The sequence below is a fragment of the Dendrobates tinctorius genome, unplaced genomic scaffold (genome assembly GCF_039654945.1).
Source record: "Dendrobates tinctorius isolate UK_male_01 unplaced genomic scaffold, ASM3965494v1 ptg000086l, whole genome shotgun sequence".
In the NCBI taxonomy this organism is placed as follows: domain Eukaryota; kingdom Metazoa; phylum Chordata; class Amphibia; order Anura; family Dendrobatidae; genus Dendrobates; species Dendrobates tinctorius.
The window spans coordinates 71,731,687-71,747,666 of NW_027361754.1; the positions used below are offsets into that span (position 1 = coordinate 71,731,687).

Consider the following 15,980-nt stretch of genomic DNA (forward strand, 5'->3'; position numbering starts at 1 on the left):
TACTGCATCTGTGGAGCTCAGCCACAGTGATCTTGGGGTTCTTCTTTACCTCTCTCACTGAGGCTCTTCTCCCAGAATTACTCAGTTTGGCTGGATGGCCAGGTCTAGGAACATTTCTGGTGGTCCCAAACTTCTTCCATTTAAGGATTATGGAGGCCACTGTACTCTTAGGAAAGTTGAGTACAGCAGAAATTCCTTTGCAACCTTGGTCAGATCTGTGCCTTGCCACAATTCTGTCTCTGAGCTCCTTGGCCAGTTCCTTTGACCTCATGATTTTCATTTGGTCAGGCATGCACTGTGAACTATGTAGTCTTATATAGACAGGTGTGTGCCTTTACAAATCAAGTCCTATCAGTTTAATTAAACACAGCTGGACTCCAATGAAGGAGTAGAACCATCTCAAGGAGGATCACAAGGAAATGGACAGCATGTGACTTAAATATGAGTGTCTGAGCAAAGGGTCTGAATACTTATAGGCATGTGATATTTCTTTTTTTCTTTTTTAATAAATTTGCAAAAATTTCTACATTTCTGGGTTTTTTTTAGTCAAGATGGGGTGCAGAGTGTACATTAATGAGAAAAAAATGAACTTTTTTGAATTTACCAAATTATTGCAATGAAACAAAAAGTGAAAAATTTAAAGGCGTCTGCATACTTTCTGTACCCACTGTAACATCAGAAGTCCAACTAAGCAGTTTAACCCTTGAAGCACCAGAGCAAAGAAAGCCAGAACTGCTAATAGGATGGTGAAGCCATAAGTGTATGTCACCAGACGCTGCAATCGTCTGACCCCACTCTGTCGCGGTATACCTGTGACAGTACTGCCCCTCCAAGGAGGGGACTTTGGATCCTTAAAACACGGTTTATCAGGATGAGAGTTGTGAAATGCCCGAACCAACCTAGTCACATGAACATCAGACACTGGTACCCACATTCTTTTTTCTGGACCATAACCCTTCCAATGCACTAAATATTGAAGAGACGGGTGAACCAAGGGAGAATCAACAATTTTAGCTATCTGGAATTCCAGACTTCCATTAATGATGACAGGGCAAGGTGGTGGTAGGGATGGTTTCGAGGAGGCCACATATTTTTTGAGAAGAGAACGGTGAAATACATTATGGATCTTTAAAGTAGATGGTAGAAGTAGGCGAATCGCCACTGGATTGACAACGGCAACAATCTTATGAACCTGGGTCCTAGTGTCCAAGAAGGAACCTTTAATTTAATATTCTTTGAGGATAACCATACCAAATCACCCACACACAGGTCCGGACCCAGAAATCAGCAATACTCTTTCATCTGGACCCCATCCTCCTTAAGTTATTAAGAAAACCTCACCATACCGTTGTAATAGATAATGAAAACCATTTCTCCACAGCTACCCCAGAAGAACAATTAATATTAAAACCACAAAACTGAAGATGAAACCAATATGCCCCGAAAAATGGGGACTTGCTAGTTGATTTGTGACAATGATTATTAAAGGGGTAAATACGAAACCCACTCCTCCTGATTTTCGGTCACAAAGCACTGTGAGAATCATGTGGGAATAGTGGATGAGGGTAGGTATATCTCGCCCAGATACCTTTCCTATGTGGCCTAGTCTGGTCAGTATATCACCTGGTTACTAATGAATAATGGGAGGCGGATATAAAAGTATGCCAGGTCGTTGTGTGAGTGTCTCAGCCTGGGAACACAGAGAGCCTGTCTATGTGAGAGACACACGTGAGTGGAAGCAGTGCCCATTGCAACTGTGGTTTGGCTGGACGGGAGAAGCCCACCAGTTGGTAGTTAGGTTGTACCTTGTTTAGTTAGTGCCGGACAGGCAAGGATTTGTTTTATGTTTTTTTTCCTTTATGCATTGCTTTCACCTTTAATAAACCTGACCCAGTGTCAGTTATACCCGGACCCCGGCTGTGCGCCTGAGTTTCATGCTGAACGCACGTGACCTTTGACCCTAGCAAAGGCGATCCCGGAGTGTTTTATCACAGCACCTATATCTCAAGATTTTGGTTCACTCGTTCAGTTTGCCCATTAGATTGTGGATGAAAGATGGCTTAAAATGAAAGATGAATCTCTAAACGAGCACAAAATGCTTTTAGAAATTTAGATGTACACAGACATTGCTTTTCAACCATACTGCCACAGAATTTAAAAAAAAATAAAACTCATGAAATAGGCCAGGACAGAAATGATGGTACCCCTGAAAATAATGTGACAAAAGGTACATGTTAAATCAAGGTGTGTCCACTAATTAGCATCACAGGTGACTACAATCTAGGAATCAGTGAGTGGGCCTGTATAGAGAGCTTCAGATATGCACTGTGCTGTTTGGTGACATGGTTTGTATCACCCTCAACATGGACCAGAGGAAGCGAAGGAAAGAATTGTCTCAGGAGATTAGAAAAAAAATTATAGACAAACATGTTAAAGGAAAAAGCTATAAGATCATCTCCAAGCAGCTTGATGTTCCTGTGACTGAAGTTGCACATATTATTCAGAAATTTAAGCTCCATGGGACTGTAGCTAACCTCCCTGGATGTGGCCGCAGGAGGAAAATTGATGACAAATCAAAGAGACGGATAAAACGAATGGTAACAAAAGAGCCCAGAAAAACTTCTAAAGAGATTAAAGGTGAACTTCAAGCTCAAGGAACATCAGTGTCAGATTGCACCTTCCGTCATTGTATGAGCCAAAGTGGACTTCATGGGAGATGACCAAGGAGGATACCATTGTTGAAAAAAAATCACAAAAAAGCCAGACTGGAATATGCCAAATTACATGCTGACAAGCCACAAAGCTGTTGGGAGAATGTCCTATGGACAGATGAGACAAAAATGAAACTTTTGGGTAAGGCACATCAGCTCTATGTTCACAGATGGAAAAATGAAGCATATCAAGAAAAGAACACTGTTCCTACTGTGAAACATGGAGGAAGCTCTGTTATGTTCTGGGGCTGCATCTGGCACAGGGTGTCTAGAATCTGTGCAGGGTACAATGAACTCTTAAGACTATCAAGGACTTCTACAAAGAAATGTGCTGCCCACTGTCAGGAAGCTTGGTCTCAGTCGCAGGTCATGGGTCTTACAATAGGATAATGACCCAAAACACACAGCTAAAAACACCCAAGAATGGCTAAGAGGAAAGCATTGGACTATTCTGAAGTGATCTTCTATGAGCCCTGACCTAAATCCTATTGAGCATCTTTGGAAAGAGCTGAAACATGCCGTCTGGTCTGGAAAAGGCAACCTTCAAACACGAGAGAACCGGAGCAGTTTGACCTGAGGAATGGGCCAGTTACAGGAATCGTTTGATTGCAGTGATTGCCTGAAAAGGTTGTGCAACAAAATATTAAGTTAAGGGTACCATCATTTCTGTCCAGGCCTATTTCAGGAGTTTTATTTTTTTTTTTAATTCTGTGGAAACATGGTTGAAAAGCAATGTCTGACTTTCATTTGTTCATTTTCATAGATTTTTGATTTATTATTAATTTTGATTCAAGTTATTTCTGTTACCATTGTGGGTTTTCTGTCATTAAACTAGGGGTACCAACAATTTTGACCACGTGTGTAAATTGAACCACCCTGGTTGGAAACAATATCAGAGGGAATCCATGCAATTTCACGATTTCCTTAATCAAAATTTGGGCCAAAGTCTTGGCATTCAGTAATGCACGTAGCACCATGAAAGAGCCATCTTTCTGAATCTATCTACCACCACTAATATTAAGGCCCCGTCACACACAGCGAGATCGCTAGTGAGATCGCTGATTTTGTGATGCAACAGCGATCTCGCCAGCGATCTCGCTGTGTGACACGCATCAGCGACCGGCTCCCCCGCCGGGTATCGCTGATCGTGCACGAATGTCCTGGGCCGTTTTTTGATCATTAGCTTCCCGCTGGCCAGCGCGCATCGCTGCGTGTGGCAGCGGGAGAGCAACGATCAGCGAGCTCCCAGCGCTGTAAGCAGACGCTGGAAGCTGGTATCCAAGGTAAATATCGGGTAACTAAGCACGCGCGTCGCTTAGTTACCCGCTGTGTACCTTGGATACTTGTGTGCTGGCGCTGGGAGCTGGTATCCAAGGTACACAGCAGGTAACTGATGCGGGCACTTAGTTACCCGATATTTAACTTGATACCAGCTCCCAACGCGAGCACGCAGGTATCCAATGTACACAGCAGGTAACTAAGCGACCCGATATTTACCTTGGATATCAGCATTCTCGCTGGTCCTGATCGTTGGTGAAATCTGCCTGTTTGACAGATCACCAACGATCATGTAGCGAGGCAGCAGTGATCCTGACAAGGTCGTATCGTTGTCGGAATCGCTGGTGCATCATTTAGTGTGACGGCACCCTTACTGTGTTACCTGCCGACACTAGTGGATCAGTGATGAAATTGTAGGGAGGTGGCAGAGACCCAAGTTTGCCCCTCCCCCATACGGGACTTATGCAACCCTTTCTTTTATGTTAATGTCTCACTGTGAGATATCCATGTGTATTGCTTCTGTACTGTGTTTGCACTATTTTAGTATGTGAAGTTCCCTTAGATTATTTATGCGTTGTCATGTGTTTACTATGTTAACTGCTGTCTTTATGTAGGTTAGGGACCGCAAGGGGTTATTTTGTGGGCTGAGCCATCAGCCTCTAGGGAGCAGGGAGCTCCTGCTTCCTGTTCAGTAGCCCGAGCACGTTTGCCTTGGGCAGATGTGCAGCAACAGCCGGGGCATTACCAGACCCCAGGAGGGGATAGAATCTGTTGCCCCGACCTAAGGACATCAACACGGGCATTGCCAGACCCCAGGAGGGGAATAGAATCTGCAGCACCTGACTAAGGACAGTAACATGGGCCCCAGGACTACGCAAGGCCCTGCCGAAGGGACTTCAAGCATCCAGATTGTGGCATGGGGGACTGCCGCCTCTTTTTGCTGCCATGGCTGTTGTGGGTCTGGCCGTGGATGAAGCTAGGGAGAGAGCAGGAAGCCAGTGTTTGTACTTCATTTATCTCTATTATTAACCCCTTAAGCCCCAAGGGTGGTTTGCACGTTAATGACCAGGTCAATTTTTACAATTCTGACCACTGTCCCTTTATGAGGTAATAACTCTGAAACGCTTCCATGGATCCCGGTAATTCTGACATTGTTTTCTCGTGACATATTGTACTTCATGTTAGTGGTAAAATTTAATTCAAATAACTTGTGTTTATTTGTGAAAAAAATGGAAATTTGGCGAAAATTTTGAAAATTTCGCAATTTTCCAACTTTGAATTTTTATGCCCTTAAATCACAGAGATACGGCACACAAAAAACTTAATAAGTAACATTTCCCACATGTTTACTTTACATCTGCACAATTTTGGAACCAAAATTTATTTTTGTTAGGAAGTTATAAGGGTTAAAAATTGACCAGCGATTTCTCATTTTTGCAACACCATTTTATTTTTACGGACCACATCACATTTGAAGCCACTTTGAGGGGTCTATATGATAGAAAATACCCAAAAGTGACACCATTCTAAAAACTGCACCCCTTAAGGTACTCAAAACCACATTCAAGAAGATTATTAACCCTTTAGGTGCGTCACAGGAATTTTTTGAATATTTAAAAAAAATGAACATTTAACTTTTTTCACTAAAAAAATAATTCAGGTTCAATTTTTTTTATTTTACCAAGGGTAACAGGAGAAATTGGACTGCAAAAGTTATTGTGCAATTTGTCCTGAGTACGCTGATACCTGATATGTGGGGGGGAACCACTGTTTCGGCGCATGGCAGACCTCAGCAGGGAAGGAGCGCCGTTTGACTTTTTCAATGCAAAATTGGCTGGAATTCAGATCGGACGCCATGTCGCGTTTGGAGAGCCCCTGATGTACCTAAACAGTGGAAACCCCCCCAAGTGACCCAATTTTAGAAACTAGACCCCCCAAGGAACTTATCTAGATATGTGGTGAGAACTTTGAACCCACAAGGGCTTCACAAAAGTTCATAACGTACAGCGGTACAATTAAAAAATCATATTTTTTTCACAAAAATGATCTTTTCACCCCAAATTTTTATTTTTCCAAGGGTAACAGGACCCTAAAAGTTATTGTGCAATTTGTCCTGAGTACGCTGATACCCCATATGTGGGTGTAAATGACTATTTGGGCGCATGGCAGAGCTCGGAAGGGAAGCAGAGCCATTTGATATTTTTGGCTGGAATTGAGATTGGACACCATGTCGCGATTGGAAAACCCCTAATGTACCAAAACAGTGGAAACCCCCCACAAATGACACAATTTTGGAAACTAGACCCCCCCAAGGAACTTATCTAGATGTGTGGTGAGAACTTTGAACCCCCAAGGGCTTCACAGAAGTTTATAACATACAGCCGTACAATTAAAAAATCATATTTTTTCCACAAAAATGATCTTTTCACCCTCAATTCTTATTTTTCCAAGAGTAACAGGACCCTAAAAGATATTGTGCAATTTGTCCTGAGTGCGCTGATACCCCACATGTGGGGGTAAACCACTATTTGGGCGCATGGCAGAGCTCGGAAGGGAAGCAGCACCATTTGACGCTTTTGGCTGGAATTGAGATCGGACACCATGTCGCGTTTGGAAAGCCCCTGATGTACCAAAACACTAGAAACCCCCCACAAATGACACCATTTTGGAAACTAGACCCCCCAAGGAACTTATCTAGATGTGTGGTGAGCACTTTGAACCCCGCAGTGCTTCACAGAAGTTTATAACGCCCGGGCGTGAAAATAAAAAAATCGTATTTTTTCCACAAACATGGTCTTTTAGTCACCAATTTTTTCATTTTCCCAAGGGTACCAGGAGAAATTGGACCCCAAAAGTTGTTGACCAATTTGTCCTGAGTACGCTGATACCTCATATGTGGGAGAAAACTACTGTATGGGCACATGTCGGGGCTCGGAAGGGAAGTAGTGACGTTTTGGAATGCAGACTTTGATGGCATGGTATGCGGGTGTCATGTTGCTTTTGGAGAGCCCCTGATGTACCTAAACAGTGGAAACCCCCCACAAGTGGCACCATTTTGGAAACTAGACCCTCTAAGGAACATATCTAGATGTGTGGTGAGCACTTTGAACTCCCCAGTGCTTCACAGAAGTTTATAACGACAGGGCGTGAAAATAAAAATATCGTATTTTTTCAACAAACATTATCTTTTAGTCCCCATTTTTTTATTTTCCCAAGGGTAACAGGAGAAATTGGACCCCAAAAGTTGTTGTCCAATTTGTCCTGAGTACGCTGATACCTCATATGTGGGAGAAAACTACTGTATGGGCACACATCGGGGCTCGGAAGGGAAGTAGTGACGTTTTGGAATGCAGACTTTGATGGATTGGTCTGCGGGTGTCATGTGCGTTTGGAGAGCCCCTGATGTACCTAAACTATTGAAACTCCCCACAAGTGACCCCATTTTGGAAACTAGACCCCCCACGGAACTTATCTAGATGTGTGGTGAGCACTTTGAGCCCCCAAGTGCTTCACAGAAGTTTATAACGCCTGGGCATGAAAGTAAAAAAATCATTTTTTTCCACAAAAATGATATTTTTGCCCCCAATTTTTTTAGTTTCCTAAGGGTAACAGTAGAAATTGGACCCCAAAAGTTGTTTTGTAATTTGTCCTGAGTAGGCTGATACCCCATATGTGGGGGTAAAACACTGTTTGGGCGCATGGCAGAGCTTGGAAGGGAAGGAGCACCATTTGACTTTTTCAACGCAGAATTGGCTGGAATTGAGATCAGACGCCATGTTGCATTTGGAGAGCACCTGATGTGCCCAAACAGTGGAAACCCCCCAATTCTAACTCCAACCCTAACCCCAACACACCCCTAACCCTAATCTGAGCCCTAACCCTAGCCCTAACCCTAGCCCTAACCCTAGCCCTAGCCCTAACCCTAACCCTAATGGGAAAATGGAAATAAATACATTTTCTTTTTAGTTTTATTATTTTTCCCTAACTAAGGGGGTGATAACGGGGGGTTTGATTTACTATTTATGGCGGTTTTTATTTTTGGCAGCTGTCGCACGCTGAAAGACGCTTTTTATTGTAAAAATAGTTTTTGCATCACCACATATTGAGAGCTATAATTTTTCCGTATTTTGACCCACCGAGTCATGTTAGGTCTTATTTTTTGCGGGACGAGTTGACGTTTTTATTGGTACCATTTTCGGGCACGTGACATTTTTTGATAGCTTTTTATTCCGATTTTTGGGACGCAGAATGAACAAAAACCAGCGTTTCATGAATTTCTTTTGGGGGGGTGCGTTTACACCGTTCCACGTGCGGTAAAATTGATAAAGCGGTTTTATTCTTCGGGTCGGTACAGTTACAGCGATACCTCATTTAGGTGTTTTATTGTGTTTTGTCGATTTTTTGCAATGAAAACAATTTTATATAAAAAATAATTATTTTTGCATCGCTTTATTCTGCGAGCTATAACTTTTTTATTTTTTTGCGGATGATACTGTTTGGCAGCTCGTTTTTTGCGGGACAAGATGACGTTTTCAGCAGTACCATGGATATTTATATGTGTCTTTTTGATCGCGCGTTATTGCACTTTTTGTTCGGTGGTTTGATAATACATCATTATTTTTTGCTTCGTTTTTTATTTTTATTTTTTAAGGGGTTCGCTAAAGGGGTTAACTAATGGGACAGTTTTATAGGGCGGGTCACTACGGACGCGGCGATACCAAATATGTGTACTTTTATTTATTTTTTTTTTTATTTTCAAAAAATGAATTTATTGGGGAATATTTTTTTTTTTTTACTAATTTATTTAGCGATTTTTTTAAAATTATTTTTTCACTTTTTTTTTTTACTTTATTACATAGTCCCAGGTGGGACATCACTGTCCTGTGACAGATCGCTGATCTGACACATCACAGATCACTGTGACAGATCAGCAATCTGTCACAGGCAGTTCTGCAGACTTCCTCATGCCTGCGCTTTGCAGGCAGTGAGGAAGTCAGCTCCCTACAGGCCCCCGAATGCCCCCGTCGCCATCTTGGATCCAGAGGCCTGTAGGGAAGGAGTCCCCCGCAGCAGCGCTGCACATTGCGCTGCCGTGGGGGGCTCAGGGAAGCACGGAGGGAGCCCCCTCCCTGCCGATGCTTCCCTTTAACCCCCGGTACACCGCGATAGTGTTTGATCGCGTGTACAAGGGGTTAACGTGTCGGGGGCGGTCCGTGACCGCCCCTGACACATTGTGCCGGGTGTCAGCTGTGATAATCAGCTGACACCCGGCCGCGATCAGCGGCGCTCACCACGTGGGCGCCGCTGATCGCAGTAGACGTACTATCCCGTCCCTGGGAATTAAGTCCCAGGGCACATGGACGGGATAGTACGTGTAATGGCAGAAAGGGGTTAAAATTGTTCTCCCTGTTGGACTGTAGTGGTGTCTGGAATACGTTTGTCCTGCCTATTTCTGTACAAGGTACTGGAGTGTATACTTACTGTGGCTTAGTTGACTCGGCTAGGACTGCCACCGCGGGCCAACTTGTTACAAAATCTACAGACAAATGAGTCCATGGACTAGCCTACAGGGAATCTCCAAAGGTTGAAGAGCCCCGGACGGACGAGTATGTGAGGTCTTAGAATGTGCACAAGTATTGCAGGCAGCTACATTATCCCTAACATCCTGGTGCATCCTAGACCACGAAAAATGACAAGTAAGAAGATCTGTGGTGGCTTTACTACAGAATGTCCAGGAAGGACCGAATGGTAATGTTCACTCAAAATTCGAAGATGGAGGTTCACAGGGACAAACAGTTTTACCTGTAGGATAGGCAGAAAGGGCATCCCCCTGTGCCTCTGCGACCTACTTCTCCATCTGACCCCACTCAGTCACGGTATCCCCGTGACAGATACTATCACCACTTTAAGAGTAACCCTTTAAAAGGGGCTTGGGTTTTCATTCATAAATCTCTGGGCAGCATTATTAAATGCAAAAGTGTTCCGCAATGTCTTGTGCACTACCTTTCTTTCGAAAGATACTCACAAGGAAGTAAGCTACACATTAATTTATTTTATTTGCTTATGTAGAACATATTCCACATTGATTTACAGACATTATCATCACTATTCCCATGTGGGCTCACAATTTATATTCCATATAACTATGTCTTTGGAGTATAAGAGGAAACCCACACTGACATGGGGAGAACATACAAACTCCTTGCAAATTTTTTCCTTGGTGGGATTTGAACCCAGGACACCAACACTGCAAACAACAGCGTTAACCACTGAGCCACCATGCTCACATTAAATGCAATATAGACAGCTGAGAATATCTTCCAAATAGGCCCCACAAGGTCACTGTCTAGTGGATTCTCTCTCAGTTTTTCACCGGTGAGTAACTGCTCATACACCAGGCTCCTTAAGTACATGGTCATGGTGGTTATCATATTTTAGCTTAGCAAAATTACCAGTCAATCAAAACCTTAAAACACTGAGTCATAAAGACTAACAACTGCCCTTATATGACCATCTAAATCCAACATAAACTTTATAGCACAATGCAATTTTTGGATCTTGTATCTTACTGCATTTTATACCTATCACCAAATTATATTTATTTATATGACAACACATTGGCAGGAAGCTTAGTGATAAAGCTGCAAATGGCAGCTGAATCTGATATATTGTATCTGATGTGGGATCACAAAATGAAGACAGAATTGCAATTAGCCATAAGCTGAGTCAGCAGAAAGCTAGAAGGGGTTGGCCAAGCTCTTAGCTGTAATATGGGAACGTAGGCCTCACTGGTCTATGAGGGAGATAAGTATTAGGAAGCCTAACTGGCCTGTTATCAGACATACATATTTCATGTCAATAATTGTCAGAAGCATTTGGAATATTTAGCATTTTAGGAGATGTTTAATTTGGTGGAGGATGCGGGCATCTTTTACCACTATAATGAAAGGTGACGCTTTGGTGTAACAATATATCTGTCCCTTACCAAAATAAAATAATCTTGATTTTCTAAACAGTACCATACTGTGTTGATACAAAGAATATACATGTAAAATAAATAAGTAAATAATAATAATATCATGTATTCAATTCTTATTATCAAATGCTTAATAAAAAAAATCAATAAAAGCTATGTAAATAGAAACAACGACTATGAGTAGACATCAAACACAAAGACATATCGGACTTCAAAGCAAATAAAAAATTAACTTAAAACCGCTGCAGGTAAAATGACAACATCAACAATAGCAACATAAGTATAATAAAAACACTGATAAATGGCACGTGATGAACAACATACAGATTGGAGTAGTAGCAGGACTAGCTGGACTGACAAGACTATGCTACTCTACTGCCATAAAACATATGGATCACTGGCTATCAGTACATAGTATTAACTGAAATTTCCTGCTAGATAAGTATTCCTGGTAAGACATGTATGGCTCTCATGGTAATGCAGCAAAAAATGTGCTCAAAATAAGGGCAATAAAGCATGCAGCACATACCAAAAACCATGTATGATCTAAATAAACCAATGACTATGCAATGGGATAGGTTTGCAGCAATGTAGGATATATTTCCATTGATTGTTACCTGTGGTATTAAGGACATTCTTCTCTAAGGCTGGATTGCAGCATGGATAATAGACAGGGCTACCCAGGCTGAGTCTGCAGCATCCTCCCTCCCTACACCCAAGGATTCTTCCTCCTGGAGGTGGGGGAGGTGTGTGTGTTCTGACATCACTACCCTGGTCCTCTCTCCCCTGTCTGATGCCTGCTGTCTCCTGGTGGCTTCTATTGTTCTACACAGATGCTGGAGATGGCAGAGCTGGACACACAACACTGCATACACCATAATGGGGGCACCCCAGGCAAGATGAGCAGGAAGGCTGGGAATGTGCTGCTGGTACACTGCAGGTGACATGGCAGGGGGGAAACATGCATTGTAAGGCCTGTTTCACATTTCCGTCTGTTTATGTCAGTCATAGTCCGCCAGAGCAGTTAAAAACGGATCCGTTTCAGTTGAGGGCTAAACGCATGCCACCGGATTCGTTGTTTGGGCGGATCCGTTGCAGCCGGCAAAAAAAAGAGAGAGAGAATCCGTTGCAGCCGGCAAGTAGCTGGAATTTAAAGGACCCGCGGTCCAGAGAGAGAGAGAGATTTCAGGACGGTATTTCAGGGTTAAAATGTTTCCCGGAGCAAAGGATCCTAAAAAGGGGCGGATCCGTTTTTTTCACAAACTGGCGGATTTTGCCTAAGCAGGCAAGTAAGGAAAATGCTGCACTCATTACAGCACTGCTTTACAAGACAAACATACATTACACTCATGATAGATAGATAGATTAGATATATAGATAGATAATAGATATGAGATAGATTGATAGATAATAGATAGCTATATAAATAAATAGATAATAGATATGATATAGATAGAGATAGATAGATAGATAATAAATATGAGATAGATTGATAAATAATAGATATACTGTATAGATAGATAATAGATATGATATAGATTGATAGGTAATAGATACAGTTGAAACTAGAAGGTTACTTACACTATACAGTTGTGGCTAAAACTATTGACACCCCTGCAATTTTGTCAGATAATATTCAGTTTCTTCCTGAAAATTATTGCAAACACAAATTCTTTGTTATTATTATCTTCATTTAATTTGTCTTAAATGAAAAAACACAAAAAGAATTGTCCTAAAGCCAAATTGGATATAATTCCACACCAAACATAAAAAAGAGGGTGGACAAAAGTATTGGCACTGTTCGAAAAATCATGTGATGCTTCTCTAATTTGTGTAATTAACAGCACCTGTAACTTACCTGTGGCACCTAACAGGTGTTGGCAATAACTAAATCACACTTGCAGCCAGTTGACATGGATTAAAGTTGACTCAACCTCTGTCCTGTGTCCTTGTGTGTACCACATTGAGCATGGAGAAAAGAAAAGAAAAAAGACCAAAGAACTGTCTGAGGACTTGAGAAACCAAATTGTGAGGAAGCATGAGCAATCTCAAGGCTACAAGTTCATCTCCAAAGACCTTAATGTTCCTGTGTCTACCGTGCGCAGTGTCATCAAGAAGTTTAAAGCCCATGGCACTGTAGCTAACCTCCCTAGATGTGGACAGAAAAGAAAAATTGACAAGAGATTTCAACGCAAGATTGTGCGGATGTTGGATAAAGAACCTCGACTAACATCCAAACAAGTTCAAGCTGCCCTGCAGTCCGAGGGTACAACAGTGTCAACCCGTACTATCCGTCGGCGTCTGAATGAAAAGGGACTGTATGGTAGGAGACCCAGGAAGACCCCACTTCTTACCACGAGACACAAAAAAGCAAGGCTGGAGTTTGCCAAAACTTACCTGAAAGAGCCTAAAATGTTTTGGAAGAATGTTCTGTGGGCAGATGAGACAAAAGTAGAGCTTTTTGGGCAAAGGCATCAACATAGCGTTTACAGGAGAAAAAAAGAGGCATTCAAAGAAAAGAACACGGTCCCTACAGTCAAACATGGCGGAGGTTCCCTGATGTTTTGGGGTTGCTTTCCTGCCTCTGGCACTGGACTGCTTGACCGTGTGCATGGTATTATGAAGTCTGAAGACTACCAACAAATTTTGCAGCATAATGTAGGGCCCAGTGTGAGAAAGCTGGGTCTCCCTCAGAGGTCATGGGTCTTCCAGCAGGACAATGACCCAAAACACACTTCAAAAAGCACTAGAAAATGGTTTGAGAGAAAGCACTGGAGACTTCTAAGGTGGCCAGCAATGAGTCCAGACCTGAATCCCATAGAACACCAGTGGAGAGATCTAAAAATGGCAGTTTGGAGAAGGCACCCTTCTAATATCAGGGACCTGGAGCAGTTTGCCAAAGAAGAATGGTCTAAAATTCCAGCAGAGCATTGTAAGAAACTCATTGATGGTTACCGGAAGCGGTTGGTCGCAGTTATTTTGGCTAAAGGTTGTGCAACCAAGTATTAGGCTGAGGGTGCCAATACTTTTGTCTGGCCCATTTTTTGAGCTTTGTGTGAAATGATCAATGTTTTGCTTTTTGCTTCATTCTCTTTTGTGTCTTTTTCATTTAAGACAAATTAAATGAAGATAATAATACCAAAGAATTTGTGATTGCAATCATTTTCAGGAAGAAACTGAGTATTATCTGACAAAATGGCAGGGGTGTCAATACTTTTGGCCACAACTGTAAATAAAGACACATCTGCATGTTTTTCTCAATATCTGACATGAAATCAGAATAAACCTTTCCTGTTTTAGGTCAATTAGGATTACCATAATTATTAATATTTGCCAAATACCAGAATCATGAGAGAGACAATGTTTTAAGGCATTTTTATTACTTACTGCAAAGTCGAAAGTTTACATACATTTCATTAGCATTTGGTACCATTGCCCTTAAAATGAATGACTTGAATCAAATGTTGGTCGGAATTTGAGCTCATTCCCCTGACAAAACTGGTGTAAGTGATCCTGGTTTATTGGTAGACTTCCTCGCACTGGCTTTTTCAGCTTTGCCCATACATTTTCAATAGGATTAAGATCAGGCCTTTGTGATGGCCACTTCAAAACATTGACTTTGTAATCCTTAAGCCACTTTGTTACCATTTTGGTGGTGTGCTTCAGGTCATTGTCCATTTGGAAGACCCATTTCCGCCCAAGGTTTAACTACCTGGCTGATGTCTTGTGATGTTGCTTCAGTATTGCCACATAATATTCTTTTCTCATGATGCCATCTATTTTGTCAAGTGCACCACTTCCTCCCACAGCAAAGCAACCCCACAACATGATGCTGTCACCCCCATGTTACACAGTTGGGATGGTGTTTTTAGGCTTCCAAGCTTCTCCCTTTTTCCTCCAAATGTAACGATGGTCATTATGTCCAAAAAGTTAAATTTTAGTTTCATCAGACCACAGGACATGTCTCCAGAAGTTAAGGTATTTGTACCTGTGTGCATTTGCAAACATTAATCTGGCATTTTTATGTTTCTTTTGGAGTAATGGCTTCTTCCTGGCAGAGTGGCCTTTCAGCCCATGATGATACAGTACTCGTTTCACTGTAGGTATTGACACAATCTTACCAGCTTCTGCCATCATCTTAACAAGGTCTTTTGCTTTTGTGCTTGGGTTAATATGAACCTGTCTCCTTCCTGAGCAGTATGATGGTTGGAAATTCCCATCTTGCTTGTACTTGCGTATGATTGTTTGTACAGATGAACAAGGCATCTTTAGGTATCTTGAAATTGAACCCAAGGATGAGCCAGAATTGTGCAAGTCTACAATTCTCTTCCTGATACCTTGGCTGATTTCTATAGTCTTTCCCAAGATGCTACAAAAAGAAGTAGTGTATTTCAGGTGTGAATTAAAATATATCCATGGGTGTGTCTCTAATTAACTCAGATATTGCCAAAAAAATCAGAAGCTTCTAAATACATGACATCATCATATGGGCAGTCCAGAATTGTTTAAAGGCATAGTAATCTTAGTGTGTGTACATTTTTGACTTTGCAGTAAGTAATAAAAATGCCTTAATCATTCTCTCTCTCTCTCTCATTATTCTGGCATTTGTCAAATATTAATAATTATGGTAATCCTAATTGATTTAAAATGGGAAAGGTTTATTTTGATTTCATGTCGGATTGAGTGTATGTAAATTTCTGGTTTCAACTGCAGATATTGCTTGAGAAAGTTGTTCACAGCCAAAACATTGTCACACCACATAGGCTTATGAAGTACACTTTTTCACCTTTATTTTTTGGAGTGCTACCTGCTTTTGTTATTTTCATTTATATTACAACTGGACAATTGTTTGGGAGGCCCTGCACCTGTGGCGCCCCTGCGGTTCAGAGGTATTGCATCTTATCCAGAGGTGTGGTACCCTGCTCTCAGGTAAGGAGGGGTCATTACCCAGGATTCTGACACTTGCACTCAACACCAGTCCTCTCATGGTCAGGAAAGAGCTGGATAGAGGGTGT

At 41.9% G+C, this 15,980-nt stretch overlaps 1 protein-coding gene across 1 annotated transcript in view; it reads right to left on the minus strand.

Moving 5' to 3' along the window:
- SLC45A1 (solute carrier family 45 member 1) overlaps positions 1–11,786 on the minus strand; it is a 72,799-nt gene extending 61,013 nt beyond the window's left edge. The window contains exon 1 of the mRNA XM_073585597.1: positions 11,583–11,786. The gene's annotated coding sequence lies outside the window, so the exon portion shown is untranslated. The remainder of the gene's footprint in view (positions 1–11,582) is intronic.
- Positions 11,787–15,980: the final 4,194 nt, after the last annotated feature.